Below are 13322 nucleotides of genomic sequence, written 5' to 3'. Positions count from 1 at the left end.
GCTTTACATACCTTTCTTGCCCTTTACGCTCGCCAAAACTTAAGTCCCGTTTCATCCAAAACCTGCAAATGGTCATATTTACCAATTGGCTATTCATAAGACTTAAAATTTCAATCTTAACCAATACTTGTCTATAAAAATTTGGGCAGCATCTCCCCTATATATACATCATCCCCGAGATTCAAACTCGGCCAAAACAACAACAACCATACCAACGACAATATATATGACATTAACAATCGACTAGAAACGCATTTCTAGCGCAAATAGTCTTATTTTCCAAATAATGCAACAACTCCAAATCCAACTTTGTACTCATAGATCAATATCAATATTTTCATATTCACCTACTAATTTAGGATCATTCAAACATAAACCAAGAACATTCCAAGCCATATATCCAATACTCAACAATTTCATCAATTTCCATATTCCATCCAAAATCCATACATATGCAACAAAAACATCTCAACACATTTCCTACTTACCAATTCATCACCAACAACACAACTAACATACTAAACAAAATAAATTTATTTTTTATTTCAACACCATGCACCACACGGCCCTATGCCATATTCCAACTTCAACCAAATTCATTCAACTTTCACTTCCAATATAAAATCCACAATAACCACAACTAGAATATTACATAAAATTAACTCATCTTGGCTATACAATATCCACCAACACACGGCCACCTTCACACATACAACCACCATACAAACTTCCATATTTTCATGATTTCTAACCATTTCTACATACTACAACATAAATGAATCCTTCATAACATATAAAAATGGATTGAATCTTACCTCTTTCCTTCAACTTCTTTACTTGACCCAAATGCGAAAACGACGAAACGAACGGCTTATCTTCCGAAAAAATTATACCACGTTGGAGAGGACCCTTGAATTAGTGGGAATACAACAAGAAAATAATTTTGGGAACAAGATTTCATGGGGGAAAATCCCCCCACCTTGGCCGAATGCTTGCTTGTTTTTTTTTCATCTTCTTTTCTTTTCTTTCTTTCTCCTACTCTCTTGAATTTTCCAAATGGCCATGTGATGAATTTTCATCCATGTGCCATATATTAAAAGATGATTTGGGACATGGCCCACACCCATGTGCATGGCACATGCCCCCTAATTTTCCATATTCTTTCTCCTTTCTTTTTTTTTTTTCCATGAATAAATAATTTGCCAATTCCAATTTTGCCCTTGGCCTTTCACAATATTTCCTTGAGTCACTTTGTGAATTTCCCATTTTACCCCTAGCCTTTCCTCATATTTCCACATCCAAAATTTTCATAACCAACTTATATGTCAAACCAGATCAACACATTACGTTGTCCTTAACTTGTCTCAAAATCCCAAGGTGTCCAAATATTCAAAATACGATTTATAACACTTGTGTTTAGCTTATCGCAACCATCTCAAAATATTCGAACGTGCAAAGTGCGGGGCATAACATCCTTCCCCCCTTTGGAACATTCGTCCTCGAATGTTAAGTTAGCCCTACAGGGACACACTTAGGGGAACTTCCTTTTTTACGGTTATCATATACAATTTATGCATTAATTCACCCGATCAAATAAGTGATTCTGATTATCTGTAGGTATAGGAACCAAGTGGGGTATTTCTTTTTCATCTCGCCTGGAGTTTCTTTAGTCACCCTTTCCTTTCTTACTTTAAGCTCCGCCACCTTAATGGGAGCCACATCTTTGTCACGCAGTTTTTCGTTCTTGTCAAATTTGGTTACGCCTTTCGTGAAACACATATATTCGCCTGCTTTTGATAGCCGACTAATTCCGATCATTTGCTTAAATCGTCTTACAATCTCTCTTACTCATCTTGTTACATTTCCAACGCCTTGCCTCGTGTCATTACCTTATCTTTAATTCGAACTCTGCTACTGTCCCTTGCACGACCTGCGTATTTAATCTTAATCACGCTCGTTCCCTTTTCCTGGTTCGTACTATTCCAGATCTTACTCCCGTGCTCACATTTGCTAGGAGTCTACTTTATCATATTTCTTTTTCCCACTTTTCTTACTTTCTACCACAGGAAATTTTTCCAGTGCTAGCAACCATTCTACTGCCTACATCTTAACCTCTGATCCCGAATAGCCGTACTATCCTCCACGATGTCTCCGTGAGCTACTTGTTATTCTCCTTTATCATATTTCCTCCTAAAGTCTCCATCTCGACTATTACCTTGACTTCTATTCCTTTACTGATGGCTCTTCGATTTCCCTAGCTTGTCTCCGGCCAACGAACTTCACTGCGGCCCGCGCGTTCGTATCACATTGTCGCGTCGATTGTCTTCGTCTTACACCTGTATCTCTCCCTCGCTTCCCCCTTTAGGGATGTGTACTTATCTTGTCGCCCAACTCTACTTTGCCCTAAATTCGTATTTCCAATCTTAATTAGATATCACACTTATTCTGACATTTTTAATTCCTTTGCCTTCCGTCTACTCACTTTCTTTCTTTTCCCAAACATCGTAGTATTAGGACATTTCCAAGCTCAACTTGTAGTGAAAACAACAGCAACTTGCCTCGTAACATTTGCACTTTTATATATATTTCCACTTGAACCTTGTTGCCCCGTCCGATTGGTGCCTTCCATATACCGCCACGTTGATTTTCGGAATACATATATCCACCGATCTAACCATGTGCAGGATATCCTGTGCATATCTATGCACACTTATAGCCCCTACTATCTTGCTTACAAGATATCTCCAAACACTATTCCAATTCACCCTAATTCTAGAGCGCGTTGTAGCTTTGTCTCCTTTACAGCTAATTTGCCCCGTTCTGCGCGACCTGCTAGGGTTTATCCATTTCTCAAACTCTTAATTCGTCCTTAAGTCACTCCTAACTCCTCATTTACTGCTTGTGTCTGAATTTGTAGAACTTGGGAAAACTTCCGGGGTCACCCATCCCAAATTTCTCTCGCTTTAGCACGCTTAACTTCGAAACTCCGGAAATTCGACGCTTTAATGCAAATATAATCGCGTCCGCTTCACCACATGACCTTTGTCACGTAATCTGGGGTGGATTGGAGCCTTTACAGATTTCGACACGCCCTCGTAACACAATTACTGTTTTGCCCTCCTTTAGTCCTCGGTACTCGCCTTTCACCTGTGGATGTGATTACTTTTCGTCCTGAACTTTCAGGTCCCCGATGGCGACGAGCTCACTTTGATCGTCATTACTTATAGATGCTTGGTTACCGGCCCTTGAAATTCTGCTCTCATTTTACTCCGCTCTTCATCTTTTCTATTCTTAGGGTTTTTCACATTCCCATCACTTATAGTATCCGTGTCCATTTCTACTATGCATAACGCTTATTCCGAACTTTTCCTTTTCACACTTGCCCCCATATTCTAGCTACGTGGATCATATCTTAACTTTGGCTATCTTCTCACTGGGCTTTACTTATTTTCATAACGAGTCCTCGTTATTTTCACATTATATCGTATTCGTGCCTTATTCCTATTTCTTAACCTTTTTCTCTTTTCCGATCCACTTTATCCTTATCGTTTCACAGGCTGCCTTATCTATTCATTCGTACCAGTCACAGTTCTTTTCCTGGGGTCGGCCATACTCGTGACTTAGTCAAATCTTATCATTGTTATTGCCTACGACTTTTGAAGACATATTACAAATCTATATCTCATTTTTCACTTTATTTCTGGGAAAATTTCGGCAGAGTCTCCTCTGTAATGTCACTATCTCAAAACACATACACGAAATACCAACGAATGCCTCCCGGGGCCAACATATATATATGCGTATCATATCATATCACGGCCTCACGGGGGCTCCCGGCATCATGACAGTACAAAAATAATGAACATACCTTGCGGGCTCGGCTCAAGCGCACTTATTACACTTTCTCGTTTACTTTCCCCTTTGATCTTTCGTTCGTATTCCGGTCGTACTTCTATTTCTTACACGACATGTATCTTTCGTACACGTCGCTTACCTTCATGCTTTATAGCTTCCAATATCGCCGATCGTTTTCTTCGTCGATGCCATTTCTCTGCTAAAATCGAGAGGTTAGCACAAATAATCTCATTTCCTATGACTTGGCTCTATGGCACGATCTAAGATGTCAAAGAAGAGTAACCGTCCTAGATGCCCGTAGCCTCACTCGTTTATAAATGTGGCGCGCTTCACACCATAAACGGACTGCGGACACGACTTTACGGACAACCCCAAGACGAACTTGCTCGATACCAATTTGTCACACCTTAATTTCCGTTAGGGCGTGATGGGCACCCGACCCTTATTTAGGGCCGAGCGAACCCGCGGACTCACATAATAGTCATACTCACGCGGCTCTCAAATCATGACACAAATATACATAACAAAAATTTATCGAAGAATAATATGCTTTCTTGCTTTTCCTCAAATCAAATAAAATCTTGCAACATATGAAAATTATAACGCAACGCATGATAATATACCGGCTTACATAGCCATTTACATAACCGACATCTAATACCCACAACACTGTCTGCAAAGTCTCTAACTCGGAACATGTATCCATATCATAATGCTCGGACCGTGACGCCTCCGGAGAAAATGGAGCTCGCCGGTCCCGTGGAACATCTTCGCTAATATCCTCAACTCATCCGGAGGTACACGCGGCATGAAACGCAGCCCACGAAGAAAGGGGTCGATGCGGAATATGTACTGAGTATGTAAAGCATGAAATATAATAGGCGGGACCATACTGAAATAAGGAGTACGGAAAAATCATAAGCCTTGCCTTTTTGGAAAACATTAGTTATACATATACACATACGTAGATAAAATCATATCATAACCGTATCATCGTATTCCGTACATATATACCATACCGGCCCTCTAGTGAGGGACTCGGTGAGTAAATCATAACATAATCATGTATGCATGCGGATATACATATATACATACCGTACCCGGCCCTACAGTGAGGGACTCGGTGAATAACGTACCGGCCCCGCTAGCAAGGGACTCGGTATGCCATCCGCCGCCATCTCCATCATCACATCATCATATATATACATGTAAAGCGTACCCGGCCCTCTGAGTGAGGGACTCGGTGAACAATGCGAGAGAAGTTGCACGAATGCGTGCACGGCCGGGACTCGGTGAAAGACGTATTAAGCTTGCACGAGCGAGTAGTGAGAAAACCATATGCAATATAAAACATACAATGTTTGCCAAGACTCGAAAGAACCATCCAGACGATAGATCATTTAAAGGAAATCGGACCATAGCCATAGATCATATCTTCCGGAGTTACAACGAATTAGGTCAATGACAAAACCTTTGGGATTATTTGTACATGGCAAAATAGATCATGGAACTCAAGGGAATAGTCAAGACAATCATCCTTTTAATAATCAGAACTTAGTCATAAGTCATACTTGCATAACGCTTAAAATAAATCAATTAAGTCAACGTGGAAAAATCTCGGAGATTGGGGGCCCACCTCGGGTCAAGTGAAGGTGACGTACGTAAAATTATGAAAATTAGGCTTGATGGAACCACTTATGAAGGTCTCAAAGTACTCGGTTTTATTTGTGACGATTCTGAGATGTTTAAGCTTATTTTGCCAACAAAACATGAAGTATTTAATTCAATTTCATTGAATGAAAAAGGGGCGTTTCTAGACGTAGATTCCGAAGAGTAGAGTTGCCCCGAAGGTCCAACTTCGAGCCTAGTACATCTAAGACATGCCAAGAGAAGGAATGGGAGGGCTTTACATACCTTTCTTGCCCTTTACGCTCGCCAAAACTTAAGTCCCGTTTCATCCAAAACCTGCAAATGGTCATATTTACCAATTGGCTATTCATAAGACTTAAAATTTCAATCTTAACCAATACTTGTCTATAAAAATTTGGGCAGCATCTCCCCTATATATACATCATCCCCGAGATTCAAACTCGGCCAAAACAACAACAACCATACCAACGACAATATATATGACATTAACAATCGACTAGAAACGCATTTCTAGCGCAAATAGTCTTATTTTCCAAATAATGCAACAACTCCAAATCCAACTTTGTACTCATAGATCAATATCAATATTTTCATATTCACCTACTAATTTAGGATCATTCAAACATAAACCAAGAACATTCCAAGCCATATATCCAATACTCAACAATTTCATCAATTTCCATATTCCATCCAAAATCCATACATATGCAACAAAAACATCTCAACACATTTCCTACTTACCAATTCATCACCAACAACACAACTAACATACTAAACAAAATAAATTTATTTTTTATTTCAACACCATGCACCACACGGCCCTATGCCATATTCCAACTTCAACCAAATTCATTCAACTTTCACTTCCAATATAAAATCCACAATAACCACAACTAGAATATTACATAAAATTAACTCATCTTGGCTATACAATATCCACCAACACACGGCCACCTTCACACATACAACCACCATACAAACTTCCATATTTTCATGATTTCTAACCATTTCTACATACTACAACATAAATGAATCCTTCATAACATATAAAAAGGGATTGAATCTTACCTCTTTCCTTCAACTTCTTTACTTGACCCAAATGCGAAAACGACGAAACGAACGGCTTATCTTCCGAAACAATTATACCACGTTGGAGAGGACCCTTAAATTAGTGGGAATACAACAAGAAAATAATTTTGGGAACAAGATTTCATGGGGGAAAATCCCCCACCTTGGCCGAATGCTTGCTTGTTTTTTTTTTCATCTTCTTTCTTTTTCTTTCTTTCTCTCTACTCTCTTGAATTTTCCAAATGGCCATGTGATGAATTTTCATCCATGTGCCATATATTAAAAGATGACTTGGGACATGGCCCACACCCATGTGCATGGCACATGCCCCCTAATTTTCCATATTCTTTCTCCTTTCTTTTTTTTTTTTCCATGAATAAATAATTTGCCAATTCGATTTTTCCCTTGGCCTTTCACAATATTTCCTTGAGTCACTTTGTGAATTTCCCATTTTACCCCTAGCCTTTCCTCGTATTTCCACATCCAAAATTTTCATAACCAACTTATATGTCAAACCAGATCAACACATTACGTTGTCCTTAACTTGTCTCAAAATCCCAAGGTGTCCAAATATTCAAAATACGATTTATAACACTTGTGTTTAGCTTATCGCTACCATCTCAAAATATTCGAACGTGCAAAGTGCGGGGCATAACAGCCCTGTCCCGTCATATGATTCTGTTGTTACTCTTAGAGGTCTGTAGACACATGTGTGGGTTGTGAATAGTTCTTGTCCGTATGTGTTGTGATTTATGTTTTGGGCGGTCCCATCCGATGGCGACCTTGCGGGAAAGTTTGCGTGTATATATATGTTTTCTTGAGATGTTATGGTTATTATGATAGCCTTGCCGGCTTCTGTACAGTATATATGTTTATACGCGACAGATTGATACGATGTCTAACTTTTGTATATGTATGAGTTATTTGTATGCTGATTCTGGTTAATGGGTATGTACGAGTGTCCAGCTCGAGCACTAGTCACGACCTACGAGGTTGGGTCGTGACAGAAGTGGTATCAGAGCGGTTCGTCCTCGGAGTGCCTACAGACCGTGTCTAGTAGAATCTTGTTTATCGGTGTGTTGTGCACCACATCTATAAGCAGGAAGCTACAAGACATTTAAGATGTTATGTTTCCTTCTTATCCTAGATCGTGCGATAGAGCTGTATTATCAGGATGATCCCCCCCCTCCTAACGAATTGTTATGTTTACAGCGATGCCTCGAGGAAGCGGCAGTGCCCGAGAAGGGCAAGTCGGCTGGCCCGGTTGAGAGACTAGCCGGGCCGAAGAGTTACCGGGGCCCGTGCTCGGCCCTATGCACGAGGGTTGTGCTCCCGTCGGCGAGCTCGCTACACCGCCATTGCTCGGGGGAGCATAGGGCGGCGGCGGTGCGGGCCGAGGGCGGCTCCGCCGGCTCCGGGGTTCCCGAGCCCGAGCCTCCGGCTCCCCGGCCCGGGGGCGGAGGATAGGGCCATGCGTGAGATGCGGTCCGGTTGTTGACCGAGATTGGTGGCGGAGCGAGAGCTCGCGAGCACGACCAGTAGGGGGTGATTATGCGGACGGACGTGATAGTTTGAGGGGCCGTGATTTCTTGACTTGTAATCCCTGCAGAGTTACTTCGGGGTGCCCGCGGATGATCCCCGGGAGTTTATTCGACGGATGCGGCGCGCACCGAGGATGATTAGAGCTTAAAGACCGAGTCGGTCGGCCGGCGCTTCATATCGGTTGCGTGATGTAGCCGTTGGTTGTGTAGTCGTGGGAGTTTTCTAGGGGCGGGATGCTCCTCCTCCGGCGGTATGGGACGAGTTTGTGGGGGCCTTTACTTGGCCACTTTCTACCTCCGGAGATGCGGCGAGCCAAAGTTGATAGATCCTACGCACGGAGAATGGTAGGAGCGTTCAAGATTATAGCCTTGAGTTCGATTCGTTGGCCAGATATGCACCCACTATTGTGGCTAATATAACCGATAGGATGCATCGATATGTGATGGGGTTGGATCGCTATTTGGTTGATAGCTGTATGGTGATGGCTTCTCAGCCTGGTATGGATATTGCATGGGTACAGGCGTATGCCCAGGGTATGGAGGATCGACATAGAAGGCGTCGGCGGACGAGAGATCATGACGAGGTGCCGGCCCGAGGGCTAGATCGGCCGGCTATTCGGGGGAGTTCGGGCGGGCGGCCCTCGACGGTATACCCCAGGTATTCTTCTCGGCCGGCGCGAGTGCACCCCCACGGTTTTCGGGTAGGAGATTGGATAGCACGGGGCATTCGGGGAGCGGTCGAGCTCCCGGGGCTTCAAGTTCACAGATGCATAGGAGTTCGGGTCAGTCGAGGCCACCTTTGCCTCGGTGTTCTCGTTGTGGCCGTCCAGGCCATATTATGAGGGAGTGTCCGCATAGGGATAGTCCAGGTGGGGCAGCTCAGCCTACTGGGTCAGTTGCTGGTTCATATTCCTCGGTAGCTATGCGCCCATGGGCGAGGTATGCGGCACCGGCCAGAGCCGTGGTTGAGGCCGCGGCGGAGTTTCCAGTTCTAGCGGTCCTTCGAACCGCATATATGCTTTGGCGAGTAGACAGGAGCAGGAGGCGTCACCAAATATGCTTACAGGTATATGAGTCCTTATTGGAATATTTTTATGTATGTGTATTTGCTGTATGAGTGTTACTTAATAGCGGCAAGTAGAAATCCAAAGGCCGATAGCCAAGTATTTATAAGTAACGGCGATTAAGGTGTGTTCACCACCATTGGGAATTTGGAAGTCTAGGACGGGAAGTAGTCATATCCATGGGTGAGAAGTTTATATTGAGGATTGAAAAGGGCTAAAATAGAAATTGTGGAGTCAGAAGAGTAAGAGACCCTTTCTAATTCGGAGGGAGACGTGTTACGAGAACGTTTTGAAATCTGACTTTAACTTACTCTAGATTATGTGATGAAGGTCATGCGGTAAGGTGGACGCTACTATACTAGTATTAAAGCATCGTATTTCATCGGAGTTCCAAGGTTAAGCGTGCTGGAGTGAGAGAAATTTTAGGATGGGTGACCCCCTGGGAAGTGTACTAAAAACCCTATAAAGTCAGATACAGGAGGGTCAAATGGGAAGCTAAAGTAGTCTAAGGGGAAATTAGAATATACAGAGTGGGTGGAAACCTTAAGAGGTCGCGTAGGCCGGGGCGGACTAGACCGGTGAAGAGAAAGAAGGTGCGCCACAGCTTTAGAATTAGGGTGAATTTGAATAGTGTTTGAAAATATTTTGTAAGCAAGATAGTGGTAATTATGTCTATATGGGTATGCACATGGTATCCTGCATATGGCTATATCAGCGGATATGTGTATTCCGGCAACCAACGTGGCGGTATATGGAAGGCATTAATCGGACAGGGTAGCGAAGTTCAAGTGAAAGGAAAAATAAATGGCACGAATGTTACAGGGCAAGCTGATGCCGTTTTCACTATAGGATAAGCTTGGGGAGTACTAACGCGATGATGTTGGAAAAGAAAGAAAGTGAGTAGATGAACGGCAAGGGGATCAGAATGTCGGAATAAAAGTGCCGCCTAATTGAGATTGGAAAATGCGGACATAGGTCAAAGTATAATTGGGTAACAGTATAAGTACACCCTTAAAGGGGGGAAGCGGGTGCGAGAGATGCAAGTGCAAGATGGAGACAATCAACGCTACAATATATTTGATACGGATGCTCGGGCTACAGGTAAGATTCCTTGCCGAGACAAGTTAGTAAGATCTAAAAGCCAGCAAAAAGGGGTAGAAGCTAGGATGGTAACTGAGATAGTGCTGAGAATTAATTGTAGAGACCTTGAATGATATGGCATTTGAAAGTGGAGGCTTAAAGGAGAATACGACAAGAGAACGATAACGAGTAACTTACAGAGATATTGTGAAAGGTAACACTGCTGTGCTGGATTAGAGGCTAAGATGTGGGCAATAGGGTTGTTCGCTGATGATACTGCGACCTATGAGTAGTGAGGGAGAAAACTAGAAAACCTCCTATAGTAGGGAGTGAGAACATCAAAGGAGTGCATAAGGGAAGGGAGAAGAGTATGACAGGATAGGCCATAAGCGAATGTTAGGACGGAAGGAATATGTGGAGCAGAGTGGACCAGGAGAAGGAAAGACCGTAACTAAGATGGAATATACTTTATACAAGTCGTACAAGAGTAGTTATGTTACCTATGAATATTTATATGCTAGGGATGAGACCAAGCAATACTTAAGGAGAAAAGTTTGGATTCAGTAATAACAATATGGTTACGAGATTTTGGGTGCATTAAGGGAAGGTGTAAAGATGGTTTAAGCTAAATTACCGGGATAGAACTAGTACTAAGGACAAACAGGACATGGCTATGGTGGGACCAAAGATCTATTCCGATACCGGTTGTAAGATAAGAGAGGGGTGAAGGCAAAGTAAAACATAAGGATTAATGAAGCCACGCTAAGGTATTTCTTGGGCTAAAATAGAGCACCTTCGCACATTCTTGTAAAGATTGCAACACAATGTGTGACCGGAAAGTTGAGGGCAAAATCTGAGCAAAGGGACGATAGAAGAGTTCGAATTAAAGATAAAAAGATGACACGAGATAATGTGTCACACCCTAACCTGATAGGGTGTGATGGGCACCCGACCCTTACTTAGGGCCGAGCGAACCCGCTGACTCTCATGATACTCATAACCATACTGGGCCCGCAAAACATGACATAAGTACATAATGAAAATTTTTCAGAAAACAAACATGCCTTTCATCTTTATCAAATCAAATAAAACCTGTGCCGTATGAAATCTGTAATATAAGGCATTCCGATACATCGGCTTATAAAGCCGCTTACATGACTGACATATTATACACATGACTCTGTCTGCAAAGTCTCTAACATAACCTAAGATACCATAACACACATATACTGTCCGACTCGCACACTCCGGAAGAAATAGAGCTCGCCAATCCAAATTTCGGGACATCTTCTACTAATATCCTCGGCTCATTCGCGGGTACCGCGTGGCATGAAACGCAGCCCCGAAGAAAGGGGGTCCGTACGGAATATGTACCGAGCATGTAAAGCATGAAACACAAGAACAGAGCATACCGAAGTACGGAGTGCAGTAAAAGTAGTACGTAAACCAGTAAATCACAAACTTACTCTTTGAAATATAATTCGTGTATATCCATATCATATCCGATTTATCATGGGACTTAGAGACATAAGTAAATAATCATCATATACATATGCATATACATAGCGTGTCCCGACCCTCTAGTGAGGGACTCGGTAAGTAAAATCATCATATACATGTACATATAGCGTGTCCCGGCCCTCTAGTGAGGGACTCGGTAAGTAAAATTATGTCACCATCATATATATATACATATAGCGTGTCTGCCTCTGCGAGGGACTCGGTGAATAGCGTGTCCCGACCCTCAATGAGGGACTCGGTGGATAGCGTGTCCCGCCCTCTAATAAGGGGACTCGGTGGATAAAATCATGTCATCATCATATCATCATATACATAGCATGTCCCGCCTCTATCGAGGGACTCGGTGAATAATATAGTAGTAGCCGCGCACGAAAACATGTCCCGGGGACTCGGTCGAGGTAATAATCATACGCACGAGCGAGTAATAAGAAACCATATGCATACAAATCGTCATAACGGACTCCGTATAAGGAGACAAATCATCATATCAAATATCTTTCGGACATCACTCGGAAACATATCAAACATCATAAACATATTAAAGAACCGTAGGGATCATAGTCATATATCAAGCCAATCCGAGACCACCTATGAAAGTTACGGGCATTATTCATTGTAGACCACCTTACGAACATTTCATAGCAATCCGAAACCACACATGAAAGTTAGGGACATCATACGTCATAGAATCATTTACGAACACATCAAGGCCATCCGGTTCCGTCTATGAAAGTTACGGACATTTTTAGACATTGATCCTTTTTAAGAACAAAACTTTTATGCAACATTTGAAATTCAATCGCACATAAGACTTAAGGACCATAGTCCGACCATATGAAGAATGTCAACATCAAGGAGCAATTTAAGAATCGTAAACATGCTCGGATTTTAAGAATAGAGTTACCCCCAAGGCTCATAACATATCATAACTTACTTACGTCTAGGACATGCCAAAAGAAAAGAAGGATGAGCTTTACATACCTCGTCCGCTTTCTAAGCTATTCCAAACTTAAGTCTCGGCTTCTCAAAATCTACAATATCGTCGTTAGACACCAAGCGTTAGTCATAAGCACTTAGTAATCCAATTCCACACTTATCACTTTATCTACAGAAATTTGGGCCAGCATTTCCCCTATAAACTCAACATCCCCTAGAATTCAACTCGGCCAAATCTTCAACAACCATACCAACAACCATATTAACAATATCAAATATCAATTTCAAACGTATTCTAACATTGATAACTCCTTTCTACATACTTTGATAACACTCCCTTTTCATTAATTCAACTACATATTATCAAACTAATATTAACACTCACAAGTTCAAGTACTAACTCGAGATCATTCATTCAAGATTCAAGAACATTTCAAACAATCCGCAAAATATTCAAATCAGCCCATCCAATACACAAGGCAACCCGAAACCTTCCAAGTCCAAGAAAACATCAACAACACATTTCTTTTCTTCCAAATCCATCAACTACGGCAACAATTCACACATTGCCAACATTATTATCATAAACACAAGAAACCATATTAAG

This window comes from Lycium ferocissimum, chromosome 12, assembly GCF_029784015.1.
Source record: "Lycium ferocissimum isolate CSIRO_LF1 chromosome 12, AGI_CSIRO_Lferr_CH_V1, whole genome shotgun sequence".
In the NCBI taxonomy this organism is placed as follows: Eukaryota; Viridiplantae; Streptophyta; class Magnoliopsida; order Solanales; family Solanaceae; genus Lycium; species Lycium ferocissimum.
Note: the sequence above shows the minus strand (reverse complement) of the source record.